We start from the raw sequence: 19,319 nt of genomic DNA, 5'->3' as shown, positions 1-19,319 counted from the left end.
TAGGCAAATTGTATTTTATACGTCGATTCGCAGAAGTAATAAAAATTGCAATTATGCTATACTCGTATATTTTAAAACGAAAGTATATTTTATTATACGTTGTGTTGTGTTTCTCGGAATTGATAAAAATGTTTAATTTGAAAACGCTTCGGGAGTTGAGCTATTTCCTTTACGGCTTAGCTGATTATTAGTTTATATTTGTGTGATTTTGAGTGCGAAAATAACGACATAATTTCAGTTTTAACGGTTCTGTTCCAAATTCAAAATTTGGCGAACAATCGTACACATTAAATGTAATGAACGATATAAAAAACTGTTAATTTAAAAATAGTTACTGTTGGGGTAAGAAAAGTTTCGTCACCTTAAGATCAATTTTCGTGTGCTCAATATGAGCGATAATCTGCTTTACCGATCGAGAACGACATATTGCATCGCAATGATTTGATGTTTAGATTCAAAAGGTACTAAGAGTTTGAGACTTGATAAAGGAATTAATTTGAAAACTGATGGCGGTTTTTTTACTCTGACTGTACATAATTTCAGTTTGAACGGTTCTGTTGTTCTAAATTCAAAATTTGACGAACCATCGAACATAATTATCGAAACATCCAAATTACATAACCTCGAATCCCATCGCAGAAACTATCTTGAAATGTAATAAAGTGATAAGCGACATTATATCTATAGATCTATAACTATAATATATCATGATCTATACTAATATTATAAATGTGAAAGTGAATCTGTCCGTCTGTCTCATGCTCTTTGATGCCAAACCACTGAATTGAATATGATTAAATTAGGTGTGAAGAAAGTTTGAAACCTACGAAAGCACAGACTACTTTTTAGCTGACACTTGACAATCAGCCTCTACAACGTAAACGATGCCGTGGTAATACCCTCAAAATAATTTTACTTAGTGCGTTGAACCTGAATACAAAGCCACACAAGTAGTGTTGGGTTCTAGTTTGGAGGCTGAGTGAGCCAGTGAGCTATAGGTACAAAAGACATGGCTTTCACAAGATTGGATGTGCATGGGCGATGTTCGGAACGTTTGCTAATTCTTACAGCGCAAAAGTCTATAGGCGATGGTGATCACAATCAGGTATTGACGTTTACTGACCTAAACGGTCAGTAAACGTCAGTAAACGAGAAAGTAAGTAATACTTAAAGGAGAAACGCATTTTCTCATTTTCACAAGAGTGATATTAAATGAGCTTTTATAGAACAGCGATGCTATATCCTTCGCACTGCGTGTTATGTATATGTCATACAGCATTATTTGTTGACATTTATGTTTACAGTACTGTTCTTTGGGATCGTAGTATAACTTTATCAAATTATCAAAAAATAAATTCTTAACAAGTAAAATAACAGCCTGTAAATTTGCCACTGCTGGGCAAAGGCCTCCTCTCCCTTTGAGGAGAAGGTTTAGAACATATTCCACCACCCTGTTCCAACGCGGGTTGGTGGAATGCACATGTGGCACAATTTCGATAAAATTAGACACATGCAGGTTTCCTCACGACGTTATCCTTCACCGCCGAGCACGAGATGAATTATAAACACAAATTAAGAACGTATATGTATATAGTGGTGCTTGCCTGGGTTTGAACCTGAAATCATCGGTTAAGATGCTAGCGTTCTAACCACTGGGCCATCTCAGCTCAACATGTAAATAGAGGATGAAACATGGACAAATATGACAATCTTTCATGTAAACACATGAAAGATTGTCATATTTGTAGCTATAAATTTGGGATGTGGCCTTATCCTTGTATTAATAAATAAAATTCGTATTCGGTTTAATAATTGTATTAGCTGACATGACATTGTATTGTTTAAATTTGAAAAAGAGTAACTATTGAGTTTCTTGTCGGTTCTTCTCGGTTGAATCTACTTTCCGAACCGGTGATAGCTTCACTTAATTGTTAAATGACGATTCAAAAGTGCTTGTAAAGGCCTATTGGAATAAAATTTATTTTGATTTTGATCTTATTATATCCGATTGTAGAAGTTGAAATATCATATAAAAGTCATCATTTTAATATCTAGAAATGTGATATTTTTCTTTACCGGCCAAAATCTAATATAAATATTACATAATAAATAAAGTATAATAAAGTAAGAAAGACCCCACTCGTTCTTTTCTAGAACAGATGAGCATCAGAGGCAGCAACATCTGATTAGTCAAAAACTCTCTAAATTAGAAAACAATCAAAGGATTACTAAGATGTTACAACGAAAAGTCCCATCAAACACGGCTCAGCTAATTCCATAAACGAACTAACTAAAAAAACATATGACTGTCAGTTCCCTAACGATCGGTTTGACATATACCGCTTATAACCGGTTTTCGATTGCTATCCAATATATATATATATATATATATATATATATATATATATATATATATATATATATATATATATATCTACCTATTCATTATTTATTGTCATACAATGTTTGAAGTACAAACTACTTTCATAATTAACAAGTAATGACTCAAATGCCAAAGGCTAAACTTTTAATTGGCGAAGGGTAATGTTTTACAATTTGCAAGAACTCTATTATACACAAATGTCTTAATAAATAAAGGATACACTTCAATACTATTTGATTATTTTAATTTTATTATTTATACGTCGGATAATATTTGTTGTTGAAAAAATAGTTATAGGGGAAGGTTGCTATGATTGGACCACTTAACTTTATGACATCATATCTCATAAAATATCATCGACAAACGGAATCCAAATGTTGTAATGTAATGCTTTTTATGTTAATTAAATCATATATAAATTATTGGCAATGTAAGTTGCAAGATTTTAAAAATATACTAAAATAACTTTTCAATGAGGAGTTGCTTTCTTTGGACCAGCGTCACCTTGAATGGACCACTAAGTTGCCATCATTGGACTTAGAAACATTTGTATTAACGGTCCAATGAAGGTGACTCAAATGAAACACACAATAAGAATTACTTTTATATTCATTTCTTTATAATAGTATTATTTTTTTCCGTGTAAACTAATATTATAACTAACTGTTTAGGAACTTTTCACGAGATCAACGATCGATTACAATAATTTCGAGTAGGGACTTTCATGAAGAAAAAAAAATCATTTATATTTAATTTCACACAAATTTTCATACAGAAAATTTAAACAGATAGAAACATTTCTTAGAATTCTACTAAGTGAAAATAATTAATTCGCTAAATTTCTTTGATTGGACCGGTCCAATGATGGCGTCACCATAGTGGTCCATTGATGGCAACTAGGTATATCAACAGAACGAAAGCGTGTATTTAAAAATATGTAAAATAAGCTAAAAAACTTTATCATCTCTATAAAAGCAGATAAATTTGCTATCCTGATGTATTACAATCATCAAACATTAATAAATACATTGCTATTTACATCAGTTTGTTGATGGCTCGGTTTTTATATCACGGTCGCCACTGACATGGGTGCATTACTAGGTGCCACATTTCGCAAGCGCACTGAGTTTTGGCTGATGGACAACGGGTGCGGTACTGTTGCCTAGCATCGTATTGAACTGGTCATAACACGCATAGTTTTTGAAAGAATTAGGTGGTCCAATGAAAGAGCCGGTCCAATGATAGCAACATTCCCCTAATATTTAAATTTATAATACCAAACATCCTTTCTGTCACCATTTTATTTTTATGATATGGGTAGGCGGAGGAACTAATGGGCCACTATTTGGTAAGTTGTGGTGACCACACCATTTCCCATAGACAATAGCGCTGTAAGCAATATTAACCATTTGTTATATCACCAATGCGCTACCAACCTTGTAAACTAAGAGGTTATGTCCCTTATGCCTGTAGGTATATTGGTTTACACCCTTCAAACCGTAAACAACAACACAGTACCGTAACAAAACATACGGGCTTGCACAAAGTCCTACCACCAAGTAAATCAGTAGAGGCTTAATCTTTTCGACTAGTTAAAAAATAATTAAATTGTCATGGTGGTTTTTAAAAACTTTTCAGAAAAAGCCCAGAAGCAAAGAGAATAGAAAATATATTTGTGTTTAAAAGTTAAGCCATCCCAATAAATTTACTACGCCATTTTTATTCTAATTTATAGCATTTTTATCAATTTAAAATAAACTCTCTTATAATTCAATAAAGTTTCTTTTTCCTATTCACACCGATCGTAAAACGAATGTTTCAATTACTGGTGGTGTCGTAAAACTTGAAACATCTACCAATAGACGAAGAATTATACCAATAATTTCTGTTTCTGGTTTTTTACAACCGCAAAACTGATTACCCCTATCCCCCATGAGCTAGAAACATTTGTTAGACCATTAAAACGATTACTTTGTAAACAGTATTCATTTTATGGGGTCTTCTAGGGAGGTCTGTGACATAAAGTGGTAGGATGTGATGGGTGGTCTAAATACCATAAAAGGTGTAAAAAATGCCTTAAGTCATACAGACTACTTTGTGTTAAACCACGGAAAATCTAAAGACAAGTCCTAATATAAAAACCAAATATTAGTAGTTAGTTTCATAAGTACCTACTTCATTAGAGAAAATATACAATTTCAAACAACTGAGGAACGTGCAGTTGTTATGTATTCTTCTTAATAAGTTAGAGGCTTAAGCCGCATTCACACAAAACGATTTAAAACGATTAATCGTTAAATCGATTTTAAAAACCTCTACTACTTTTTAAATTAAGCAACAAAAATAGATTAAATAAAAGTTTGATTATTTCAATTAAATTACAATTTTTATTTTAAGCTAATCAACAAATGTTACTAGTCTAAAATATATTTGACGTCACGTAACATTTAATATAGAGATCGAAGTAGGAATTAGGAAAAATCGATTATCTACTCAGAAAAAATTACATACATTCCGCTTAGTCAATTGAAATACAAATAATCACTTAGTTTAAATAGTTGATCCTAATTAATTTTATATTCATCAATCTTTGTTCACTTCAAACATAAGAAGCAATTTCGAAATAAATTCCATACCTAATCTATAACATATTATTTTAATTTTCATTAATATTTCATTATTAATAATCTCTCCAAACTCTTAATGATTTAACTATACGAACCTCCTAATCACTTAATAATAACCGTAATTTATCATTAAATTTTACGCTATATTATGTATCCCAAACTAACACTACTATATTGTAACACGTGTCAATAGTTCAACAAAACCATAGTATGACATCGGCTATTAAACCATAGGTACGTTTTAATCCTTTACAACGCGGTTAAAAATATTGTCGGTACTTTGTCGTAATAAGGGTGATAATCTGCTAGAAGCCCTACACAGGATTTGCTGGACGTCGGTAAAAGAACGGCTTACACAAATTCACTGGCTTTTAAGTTAACACTTTAAGTATTTTATTATTGTTTTGAACCCGCTTTTAATAAGCTCCCCAGTCGCCATATAACAAAACATAATTTTATTATTCGATATTAAATTATATTAAAATGATGATAATGCAATAATAATAAAATAAATCTTTTAAAACATTCAATAGTGGGAAGTATTTCGCGTAAAACTGCACATTACTATTTTATTCCGGTATTGACATGGGTTATTCGATTACAATGTTGCAACCGATCTTTCTTCTCCCTCGCGCAAACCGTTTCGTTCATTAAGAAAGAGACAGCTAATATTTTACGACTACAGTCGGTGAATAGCTTGAAGGGCTTTAACGCTTCCATTGCTTATTTTGCTGTGACTAATTTTATGCGAACAGCTCAGGAGTAGCATAGGTGTTCCCAGAAAACTATATAACTTGAAACATTTTATAACTTTTATACGACTATTTTATGATAATGATTAAATGTTTTCATAAATAGAACGAGAGAATTGACCGTATAAAAGATGCTTCTTCTGCGCTCCACATCACATCTTATTGTCAGACAACACCGAATGGAATTTAGTAGTTTTAAATTTAGAACAACTAATAAAGGTGTCCCATTGGTCCCCCAATTGTCAAACATCTCGGTCAAACAGCTAGGTCATATATTCGGTCAAATAGCTCATATGGCTAACAGTGATACTGGCTGATATTCGCCCTTCACATTGGAACATATCAGTACAGAGTATTGCAAACTTATGACTAAGTTCTATATGATATTGCGTTAGCATATCTGATTATAACGTACCAATTTTTACCCAATATCCCAATGATGGACATCGGTTTCACCCAAGTTACGCCAAAACCGACTTTGCTTTGCACAATCTGTTGAGTGGAACCTTCAGGTCATCGCCCCCTTGCTTTACCAAGCAATCGGTCTTTCCATGATGAATGACACAATGTAGTAATTTTTAGTGTCATAACAAAAAAAAATCTTATACATCTACATTATATAAAAAAACTAGCTGTGCCCGCGATCTTGTACGCCTTTGAATAAAAAAAAAATATTTTAGCCTAAGTTACTCCCTATTATATCAGTTATCTGCTAGTGAAAATCCGTCGGTCCAGCCATTCCAGAGATTAGCCAGAACAATCAGACAGACAGGCAGACCGACAAAAATTGTATAAAATGTTATTTCAGTATATGTACCGTGTATATGTAGATACATGTACATTGAGTAAAAAGGATATTTTAATATTACAAACAGACACTCCAATTTTATTATATGTATAGATATGATGCAATTTAAAATTAAAAACATCTTATCGGGATCTCCAAGTTGCTGTAATGATAAGGAGTATCGGATGTTGCCTTATAACAGATCTCGTATCATATCATCATCAAACATCAGCAATAAAACTGAAAATCAAGCTCAACCAATCAAATGCTAATTATAATTAAGCCTAACGACTTAATTATAATAAGCATTTGATTCACTCACTCACTCAGACACTCATCGGTTTTTCTACCGCCAAATAACAGTACTCAGTATTGTTGTGTTCCGGTTTGAAGGGTGAATGAGCAGTGTACAGGCACAAGGGATATAACATCTTAGTTCCCAAGGTTGGTGGCACATTGTAAGGAATAGTTAATGCTTTTTACAGCGTTATTGTCTATGGGTGATGGCGACCACTTACCATTAGGTGGCCCATATGCTCGTCCGCCAACCTATACCATAAAAAAAGCCAATCAAATGCTAATTAAACCTAACGACAACATTTATAAAATTTACATTAAGCAAGCCATTAGTTTTGCGCGAGCTTCCATTTTATTGTTCAAGCGCAATCGCTTCACTGAGCAAAACTAGTTCGTAAAGCCGGGCAAGTTATCCAAGTACGTGCTAAATAACATTGTTTACAAGTGTGGTCAGTTGCAATGTGTACCCCGTTTGAAAATAATTCTGTTCATCAAGATATGTTTGTGATTAAGTTATTGTACGATGATCTTTGTTAATTGTTGAAAATGTGTTTATAACTTTAGTGAGAGTGGCAAGCGATTTACATGATAATGATCCAGACCGATTAAGCACAAATCTGGATTTAGGGGATGGCAACCAGGGCAACTGCCTTGCCTTCGCATGAGAGGGGCTCGTTTCGTCGAATTTGACGGCATCTCTGATGTTATAAATAAATAAAGTAAATACTGCTACACTTCGTTACTAAATAACTTTTAATTAGCCCGATTTGGAGAATGCAAAACCTTTAGGAAATATTCTCTTGTGTTTTATATGTATCAACTACACCAGCGATGTAGTCTGTTAATTTGCTCAAGTACATTCAGACGCTTCTTGAAATTCCAATTTGAAACAAAATTCCAAACATTTTAATATTTGTGGGCATTTTAATAATGATTCGTCGTGCTTTTTTTTTTTTTGGCGCTGTATACATTTACTCTAACAGCCAATTGAGTTACTTGCTGGCCTTTTTACGATAGCTTGACATTTAATTAAAATCCTGTAAAATTAAAAAGAATATACATTCTCATAAAAGCTTATTTGAACAAAGAATATTTTGATTTGATATCTTATAGATGGGACTAACATAATCTTATTATTTACATATATCTCATTCATCATGTCCAAGTAATGGATTTTTCTTCGGTAAGATATGTTACAGATCCTTTGGTACGGTATATCAAAGGACTCTGAGTCTCTTGCTTTTACGTCATGCCGCATTATTTTAACATAAATATCCCACAACGCAGTTCCTCAGATTTGAATGAATGAATGGAATGCTGTTTGAGACCAGTATTGCTAAAGAAATATATACATACAGCTCTTGTATGAAAGTTACTTTTACCCTTGACTTTGTTAACGTTCATTAAAAGATATTAATAAAACAGGATTTATTGTAAATTAGTGATACGTTTTACGAAATGGGTTCAGTATATTTTGCGTAAGAATATCAGAGTGATAGAATCTCTTTCATATTTACAAATTAAACAGAAACAGTATGAAAGATATTGATCGCCCGTCTGTGAAGGTACCACCCAATAATCATACACTCTACTTCCAATCAGTAAAGCTTAGTATTGTTAGAGTTTGAAGTGGCGTGTGCCATTGTGAGGACAAGGACAAGGGACATAATATCTTACTTTCTTAAGGTTGCGCATTGGTTCTGTAAGAAATTATAATAAGTTCAAACGGTGTCATTGTGTGTGGTAGTGGTGATCATTTACCATCAGGTGACCAATTTACCCGTGCACAAATGCATACATAAGTTTTCGTATATATATCTTAATCACTTTATATGGATTTTTTTTCCTTGTAATAACTAACATCTGCAGATGTGTATGGCTTTGATATGTCTTCCTCTTATGGTTTGACCAGCTCCCAGCTTCTTACATTTAGAATTATAAGGGCTTACAGAAAACGGTTACGTCGTATACATATAACCCGATATTTGTTTTACGCGGTACAAACTCAAACTCAAACTCAAATTCCTTTATTCAATATAAAAGCATTACACTTACTTATTGATTGTCAAATAAACACTACCACCGGTTCGGAAAAAGGAACACCCTGACCTGAGAAGAACCGGCGAAAGAAACTCAGCACTTACACTTACCAAACTCCTAATCAGCACGATTTTACCAATATGTTCAACAAATCGTCTTTTAAATTTTAAATACAATATACGCTTAAACCACCCTGATTAATTATTACGATTCTTGCTAAAAACCATATAAAAATACTTTCGCTACTTTTTGAGTCTCTAGCAACCAAACAAACACAAAAATATGGCAGAGGTCTTATCCAAAACTTGTTTAAAATACAAAACAATTGACATATAAAATACATTCCAAATTTCTGATCCGGCCTGATATAAATAATATTGACATTATTAATATAATCTTAACTACCCAATCAACGCCATTGAAGTTAAAAATATCCAATAGTAAATCTTAAACTGGTTTGTTACCACGTCAAGAATAGCGTCCGAATTAAAATGCCACGCGCCGTCGCTCACGCGATATTGAATCTGAAACGATCGATTTGAAAATAGCGCAAATGTGAGACAGCTGATAGATTGTTATAGGCTGTCTCATATGATCGGTGACAATAGCTCGGCTATTATTTAGAGAAGTCTCTAAGCTATTAAGAACACCTGAGAAGCGCTTTTCTGTAAGAAGAATCGGGAATCCTACTAAGTAAAATAAATGTTTCAAGGCTAAAGTATTCTCTCCCGAGTAAGCCTGGAGCTTCCATCAGACTCTCCAATAGGCTATTTAATCAGTGTATATTATGAGTTGAAAATGGTTATTTATTAACGAAAGTTGAAAATAATACTTCATTTATTCAAAAATCCATAAATAAAAATGCATTTTTTTAAACGTTTTTCATAAAACGCTCCTGACTGGCCGGGCTTATGATGAAGTCACTTGCTTGTTATCCTACTACAGTAGACTTAATTTTTCAGGGCTAGGCTAAATTCTCCTCTTCGAGTGATCCTGGAGCTTTCATCAGACTGTCCAATTCTAGGTACGATCTTTTGATGAAAATTAACTTATATTAAGCACATAAAAAGTCAGTGACCTGGACTTGAATCAGCAATCATCGCTAAGTTTTCTTACCACTGAGCCTCGGTTATCTGCAGAACACAATTGTAAAATATCACAAAGTAATAAGCGACATTGAATTAATTAAAAGTTTTAAACGATACAAGGCTTAAAATGGTATGACTGATATACTATTTGAGTCAGTAAGTCAGTCTTGGACATGTCGCAAATGAAATTGAGTGAGTAGATATTTCCGCGAATAAACGGCCAAGATCTCACTAGCTACTTCTCTTAATGGTAAGTACTAAGAAATAAAAAAGACGCCGTACACAAATACACTATCTCGTTGTACTAAAAGAAGCGTTATTATTTTTTTTATTTAGATTTGGATAATTTAGCAGAATGGGGTTAAGCAGACGATGTATTGAAGCATCGGTCATTATAATAAGTAAATAATAGCTCAGGACAAACAATTAAAAGGTGTCTGATTAAGCGCGGTTGGTCGTCCCGTGTATAAATGCCTTGCCGGACGCTACGGTAACCATTCATTTGTGTCAAACGCATTGTATTGGACCAAAGAAACAAAGCCGACTGGATAGGACCCCAAATAATCCATTTATCTAATACTAGTTGTCGCTCGCGGCTTGGCTTGCGTTTTAGGAGGTTGGTTGTCATGTGTTAGATAAAAGAGTAATCTATTTCCGTCCTTGGACTTTTTTTTTGGACAAATAAGGTTCAGTAATTTCATAATAATAATAAATAATAAATATGAGACAACATCACATATATTACTCTGATCCCAATGTAAGTAGCTAAAGCACTTGTGTTATGGAAAATCAGAAGTAACGACGGTACCACAAACACCCAGACCAAAGACAACATAGAAAACTAATAATAATCTCTCTCTAAAAACATCGACTCAGCCGGGAATTAAACCCAGGACCTCGGAGAGGAGTACACACCACTCGACCACGGAGGTCGTCTTTCGTCGTGAAAGAACGACAGACAGACACGGTTATTTTCATGTTTATTAATTTAATATAGATGATGTTGAATTGAAAAGTTAACTATTTATAGAAGTAAAATACGTTAGTAAATTTATAATGTCTATCTATATTAGAATTGAGATATGCATATTGCAAGTAAAACAAAAATAAAAATATTTTATTTCTTATATATCGTAAATTTGTAAATTTATTCAACGCTAGCAATTTTATGTACAGGCAACATTGATTGACTTGTTGAAATGAATAATTAAATCAGTTTCAGCGGATAATTAGTTTTCGATAAAGATTTGACATGGTCCGATCCAGTAACGATTTGTCGTAAGTAAACAAGTCGTTAAACACAAATCGAAATTTCGATTTAAATTAATCAACTTTTCAATACGTTTTACTCATTGCTTATTTTAATTACTCTTAATGAAAGTGTTTTTTCTCATTAAAACGAAAAATTGTTTGCAATGAAATTGTTCGTTCATTAACGAATAAAAACATTTAAAAAATCCACCTAATACCTTTTCATAGATCGTTAAATGTACATATTAATTCTGTTAGAAGTAATTGACTACGGATACTTTTAGTGATTTCATAAAAAATAAGGAGTATTCTTTTAAAGTTAGACTGCCAAAACGAAGATCACAAATACGGACGCATCTGTGCAATCACTATTGAATTACAGTTAGTAGTATGAATGACACTCGGATTTCAGGAAAAAAAACCTTCCAAGGTAACTTATTTATATTTATTCGTTCTAATATCCACCATTACGTTTGCGAAGTGGAGTAGGTTTCCTTTTTACTGAATTTCCTTGAGAAGAGAAAGAAACCCTTTATATAATTTAAAGTTTATAGAGACTAAATTATTAAAGAAATCTTATCTCATTAAAAGAGTACTTTTTAGAAAAAAACATCTGTCTTTAGGCTCGGGTTCCATTACAGGACAAAAATTATTGTAAAGAACAGCATTGTAAATCTTTTTATTTTAAAGCAACTATGGGAGTTCCTTGCCGTTTCTTCTCGCTGGAGGCTGCTTTCTGAAACGGTGGTAGTATTTAATTATCGACGATTCAAAAAAGCTTCATTGTGAAGTTTACTTGAATAAATTGATTTGATTTGCCCTTTGAATAGTTTGGCGAGTACGAACTTAATTGTATAAATTAAAACAATATATGGCAACAGTTTAATAGACAGTCGGTAAAGTAAGTTCGCTGCGGTTGCCTTTCTCGACAATTTTCGTGTCCATTCGTGTAAATTTCCGAAAACAAATTACGCGCAAATTAAATTAGACTTTAACTTACGTGTGTTAATAGTGAATTTCGTGTGACAGTTCGTTTAATTTTGCTTTTGGCAGGGGCGAAAAGTCCGTGTAGCCGTAAATTGACCACAGTTTGGAAAACAATCAACACACAAACTTGTGTTTGTTTGGTTGCGGTAAAGTTACCGTGAGCCGAGATTGTCCAGTGGTTTGAACACGTGCTTTTCACAGGAAGACCGTGGGTTCTGCGTAAACACAACGGCATTATTGTTAAGTTTGAAGTCTCCTGTGATGTATTTAGCCGAATTGGAGGAGCGTTGTGGAATTAATGCCCAGCTTTCTTAAGATTTCCATCTTGGAACTTGATTTAACGATTATAATGACTAAAAGACTAAATCTACGGATGTAAAGCTAATTAAATGATCGTAATAATAATAAATTACAATAAAACCTCACAGTTACGTAGCAGACATAACCAATAGCAATAAAAATGTAAAATTTCATCCGACTTCCGTTATCCATTTCCGCATAAAAGGGAAATGCGATAAAATCTTTAAAATTTTAGAACTCGCATAAAACTGAGACGATACACGGTCCTTCGCCAGTAAAAGCGGACTATACCCTATACCATGGATTCTCTCGGATCCTATCAAAAGTTTTATTACCAAGCCTTTTGTCCCGCTCTAGCGCGGTTGTAAAGAGTGAGATATCATCTTTTTCAGGAATTCATTGTCGTTGCCGGTTTTATGTGTCTTGTGGAGCATGGCATATTTTTATTGCGTCTCGTAGATTGAAAAGCTCCTTTGAGCGTCACAGTCTAGATCGGTAATCTAGAATAAGGAATGCGATTTTTTATATAGTCACTTAAATAATACGCTATTCGAAATAAATATATTCTTTCAAAATTGATTGCATTTTGATATACTGGTCGATTTATATAATAGTAGATATTACTTTTCTTTATACTGTTGAGTAAAATCTGTCACTATAAATTAAGATAGCGTTAGCAAAACAAATGAATCTTTATCTTATAAGTATAAAACGAAAAACTATTAACAATCTCATCAAATCTAAGCTGATTTCAAATATTTACGGTTGGTGGTAAGATGTTTTTACTAAATAAATAATAATTTGTGATTTTATATCATACATTTTATTTAAAACATTTTTAATGACATAACAATAATTAGGTTGCTAAGTTCTAAAGGATATGACAGTTATTAAAACGAATCTTAGCTATAGCCATTTTACCGTTTAAAAAATTAGGTGATGATAAAGCTTATTCCACCACAACGTTCCATAAGGACTGGTGTACCGAAACAATAAGTAGGTTACCTCATAAAAATTACATATCATGGATACTCATTGACCGATTTCATGGTTTATTATGTTTTAGTTTTAACAAAATGTATATAAATTTCGTAGAAAAAAAGTACGCAAACATAATAAATTTTATTTAAAATGCTTAAAAAAGTTTAACGAAATAAAACATATGTTTGAAAAAAATAAGTGCATTCGACGAAAACAAAATACAACCTCCTTATTAGTTTCTTTCAAAACATGCTTAAGTATATACATACATATATATTTGCTAAGAGTTATATAATGTAATGGCGGCAGTTGATTTTATGTTCAATTTCAGCAAGCGGGCTGTAGTAAATATTCAATGCATAAAAGTGCTCGCTTATAAGGTTTTACATTTAATGGGAAATCGTAATCTTCAAGAACTAGCGTTTTATTACCGACGTGCGATATTCACTATATAATTTTATAATTAACATGATACTTCCTTTTGCCCTATATGGACTAATTTTAATGTTTATGTTTTATTTATGTGTACTTTTGTGTGTACTTAACTTTGATTAATAACAATAATTGTTACCAAACAAAATATTAGACAAAAAATCAGATTTAAAAACTTTTGATGAATTGTTTTATATTGCTTAAATATACTTAACAGGTTTTTTAGAAGCTTTTATTTATTTTTTTGTAGATAAACTTATTAGTCATTACAGCTCTATTTGATTTTCGTTATCTTTACAATTCTCGATGTTGTATTTATGTGAAGACGGTTTTATTGATAAATAAATGACAATTGGTATATACACATATATAATATGTTCTTCTATAATATGTATTTTGTATAAAGTTATGACAGGTATTTTATTTTTCTCAGACGGATAATTAAACTTTATTGGACTTTAAAAAAATATTTATTATAACAAACGGTTTACAGGAAAATCTATATGCTAAGATTTGTGTACATATATATGTCAGTTTCTAAATACATAAAAAATATTTAGGACAAATTAATATAGTGCTAAAATGATACTCGTAACTTTCCATAGACTATGCGATACTGTACCAAGTTTTCAATAAGATTATCTGTAATTATTTTTTATATATCTAAGAACAAAACCTAACGGCACAACATTACTATGCTGGTGTGAGGGACAACTACACATGACACTCACCAAACGTCAAACTACTTTACTTGTGTGTGTGTGTGTGAGAGTGTGTGTGTGTACTTAGTGATTACTGTTTTGTTCGACGCGTTCGCAGTTTAGACTGTCGATCTAGACACACTATAAATAATAAAAAGATTATTATTTTCAAAGTGGCGTACAGCTTGAACCGGATACACAATGGAACACGTGTCGGTATCAATTTCATCAACTAGTTCATAATAAACAGATTTCACTTGGATGCGAGCCAGATTATTACTTATATTACGCGGGAGACATCGAATACAAAGTTGTTATGTTGATTGTTGTCGATTTTTTGTAACTAGGCGACTTTTAAAACAGTCTGTAAATTGCTCTCGCTTTGAGATTTGGAAAAGGTTTGAGAATACACCACCGAGCTGCTCTAATGCGGGTTGGATTCACACGTGGCCGAATTTCATTGAAATTAAACACATGTAGGTTTTCTCATTATGTTTTTCTTCCACACAAATTAAGCACATGATACTTAAGTCATTAATTATTCAAAAGTCACTATTAACTAATATGTCATCGATTTCTCTGTGATCAGTTAGAAAACAAAAGTGATTTTATACATCCAAACAATACAAATTTCCGATTCCTTTTGATATTTATTCATAGTTTACTATATTCTTAATAAATAATGCGTTTGTTTGCGTTCATAATTCGCAAAAGTGTGCTTGTTCACTTATTTTTCTTCGAGGTATTTCTCAGCACGTTTAATTCGTAAGAAGAAATTTTTAGGCAGGTGATTTTTTTAGGGATCGATAATATATGTATACAATATTAATATTTTGTGGTTTTGGTAAAATTTAACTAGACTAATTTATTAGAACATAAATTAAAGTTTTTATTTTTATTTATAATATAAATGTTAAAAGAATAATCTTCGTCCATAAACATAGATATTGTTCGATGTCTTTATTATATTTCTTGCACAGATAAGGCGCGACTGACTATGCCCTTTGTGCATGTTATTTGCCAAAGTACTAAACCATGAAACATAAAAACCGACTCTAGAACCACAATGGATTTTGTGTACACTTTTTGGCGCTAAAACAATGATCTCCTAACTGACATGACACCACTATCGGCAAAGGTACCCTCTAAAATTTGCATTACATCTATGGAAGGGATAAATTACAGATAGTTTTAATCTATGACATGACTATTGATCGCTTAAATCGAAATATATAAAATATCTCAATCAACTGAAGTTGTAAATAAACATTCTCGAAGCATATTAAAATTATAAACGAAGCGAGTGATTCATTTGACTGTAATGTGGTTTTTCAATGGGCACATCTGTCAGAGGAGACGTATGGCGCATTACATAGAACGTTAACGCTCCCGCGAAAATTATTACACATTTTCCATAAACTAGTGGCCCATAAAATTGCACATATGTTTACCGGAGCGAGGTGCAGCACCTTAAAAGCATTGGTAATATAACAAAACGTCTGAACCGAAATTGCTCATAAAAGTCCGACGGCGTTTTCCAACTAAAGTCATGAAACTGAAACGTTGCTGGAATTTACAATGGTCTACATTTAACGTTCGTGACGCTCACCTTAGTTTAATTAAAGTACACTCGGACGAATATTAGGACGGGATGTCTATCTGTTTTGAATAATACTCTCTGGAGTTCTAATTTATCTGTGTGGTTTCATTACGAGATGAATTTCCATAATACTATCAAGGAACTGACGATAAGTTTTGAAGAGAGTTCTCACTTACGATATAATTATTTGATCTACTTGAATGACTCTGTCTTTGTTTTATCTATTTGAAAGCTTTCTATATATCCCTACTAGTAACCGCCGACTTCTCTTGTATTTTAGGCTGTTGGTTGTCATATGTTAGGCAAAAAAGTAGTCTGTCTTATCCTGGAGTTCAAGTTGTCTTCATACTATTTTTCATGAAATTCGGTTCAGCGGTTTGGTCATGAATGAGCCACAGATAGACAGAGTTACTTTCACATTTATTATATTAGTATATGTAGATATAGATAGTGACACATAATTGAAAATATAATGCATAACGCCTCATTTTGCCCAAATCATCCTTACTGGATCATATAGTGGGTTTCATTTAACAATTCAAACCTTCCATATAAAATATAGACTCGAAAGCCTAGTGTAAAAACGTAATATTTCATTGCAATGCATTCTTGATAGCTTAACCCGATCTTAGATTAATGTTTTCGTACCTTTAAAGCAGAATCGACGATCACGCCGCCTAAAAGTACCAAATTAGCTCTCAGTAACTATGTAGTAATTACATACGAAGCCTAAAGAATATAGTCGTAAATTTTACGATTACTTGAGATATTTTTACTATTTCAACGCGGCTGTATAGCTCCCAATTAGGGCTTGAGCACACTACGTTGGAAACGTCATAAATAGAGCTTTACGAGTGGCTCGGATAGGTTCTAATAAACTCGGTGTTTAGTGTTGACTTCGCAGTTTAAGAGAGCCAGGACAATTAACTGACAACACCGCCGTGAGTCGCGAGGCGCTAAAATTCATCATTTCGCTTGATTTCGACTTATTACTGTTTTATAGCCCAGAGTTGTGTGTATTTATTACCTTGCAACAATGCTGAGAATTGACTAATATAATCTATGGGTTCTAATTTAATGCCCTTAAAATTACTGCCCTATTCCCACATATCTATCAGTCACGACAGCGTTTATAAAATTACTATGAGTAAGTCTGCTAAACCAGAGATTTTTTATTTAATTATGTTGTGGTGTATATAATAATAGTGTGTATATAATAATGGTGTATATAATATAAGAGTATATATTCAAAATCGGAACTTCTAACAAAACCTACTTCCAATGATTTCCAAGATAAAACTTAATGCCAATGTTAAGTTAAAACTTCAAAAAACTTAGATGTTTCCAAGATAAGCTATTTAAGCCAATCTTAAGTGTAAAATCATGTTCGGATTATAAAATTCGCCTTATAAACGTATTGCGCGAAAAATTGCATTTCTCGCAAAATAAATCATGTATTTGAGTAAAAAGTCACGCGCCTGCGCCGGGCCGCTCGTAAAACACTTTTATGACCATCGAATTTCGAAGCTAAGAGCAAACTTTATTTTTAAAGGTTTTAGAGGAAAACTTCTTTTATTAGCACAAGTTTGAGCTAGGTGCCGATTTTACGAGCGCTGTAATTATAAAGTTGCTTTAATTATTCAAGCTCGCCCGTATTACAGTAGATTGCTATATCGTCGCGTTTTTTGTATTTTCCGCCATATAAAAAGACGATAATTATATAGAATGGGAGCTCACTTAATCTTTTCTAAGCACGTCATACGATTCGGATTGAGCTCTCTCTGTTAGCTTCAGAATATCTGTCAGAATTTATGAATGAACCTCCTTTACTTCACATATCTCGTGCCTCTCGTGCTAGCGCCTAACTATGACTTAGATCCTTTTAACCTAGATGTCTACAAATGAGGCGTAAAGAAGCATTGCGGGCTGGCATGGCGAGGTCGACTAATGCAACACATTCTTACTGACTGTACTGGTCGTCTTCGAGTTTGGAAACTTCCACTTACCATCATGGAGTTGAGTTATATGCCTTCCCGGAACCTATATAAAAAAAGGAAACATATAGGACTTTTGTTTACTGTAATATATTCAACAACGTTTGTTATTCGTCGTTTAAATGATCGGTTATCATTGGTTATATTACCGGAAGTCATCAATGTATGCGATACTGTAACGACCAGCTTTGAGCCAATACGTATGCGAAAAACCAGTTTTAATAATATAAAAAAAACGCAGTATCGTTCGTTCAATACGTCACTGTGTCAAGTCGGTGTATTCACAACACCTGCTAGATTTCGTGGCCGCGAGCGCTTGAGAGCGCCTTTGTGTCGCTGAGAGCGCTGTACACGCAGCTCAACAAAGCACTTTATACAGTATCACTTAAATAACACATTTTGTTGATAAATAATTTATATTTAAGTACCTTATAACAACGAAAATGGTTTCGATATTAACAAAGGGCAATAGGATTTTTAGTCTACAAAACTTACTACTTACTTACAGTATTTCTGTGGTAGTCTAATAGACATTCCAATAATAATGCTTGAATTTAATCATGTTAAAACAAGTGATGCATTAATTATAGACACATCACAAAATTGAATAATAGTAGAGCCCGATAAACGAACTAGGTAAAAGAGAGACATTACGTAAAATCTTTTTAAAAAATACTCTAACTTATTTAATTTGAATAAATCAAAAATAAAATATAAATAAAGGAGTCAAATAATTTTTATATGTAAAGTGAAAATTAAAAAAAGAGCAAAATATAGCGATAAGAGAGAGAGATGCATTATACTAACTGTCCGTGAAGCCTTGGCTGAAATAGTATCTAACTGGAGTCTTATGTAATATGTGTACTGTTCTGTTTTAGTTATACCTAAGTAAATTATAAATAACATATGCGTACTACGCACGCTTGCTTCTTGAAGTATTTTTTAGGTTAGTTGAAAGGGCAAATGGTCCACCATACATGGTAGGTGATCATCGATGTCCATAGATACGAATGTAAATAATATTAAGTATTCCTTACATGGCTAATGTGCCACCAACCCTGGAAACTAAGATGTTATGTCCAAGGGCCAGAAGTTACTC

The 19,319-nt window shown here is 32.9% G+C and overlaps 1 protein-coding gene across 2 annotated transcripts in view; it reads left to right on the top strand.

Moving 5' to 3' along the window:
* The window catches only part of LOC124538569 (protein doublesex-like), a 156,653-nt gene that overhangs the window by 56,602 nt on the left and 80,732 nt on the right, over positions 1-19,319 (top strand). The gene's annotated exons all lie outside the window — the stretch shown is intronic.

The sequence above is a fragment of the Vanessa cardui genome, chromosome 20, assembly GCF_905220365.1.
Source record: "Vanessa cardui chromosome 20, ilVanCard2.1, whole genome shotgun sequence".
Classification (NCBI taxonomy): Eukaryota; Metazoa; Arthropoda; class Insecta; order Lepidoptera; family Nymphalidae; genus Vanessa; species Vanessa cardui.
The sequence above is the reverse complement of the archived record's forward strand: the minus strand, read 5'-3'. Positions and strand labels throughout refer to the sequence as shown.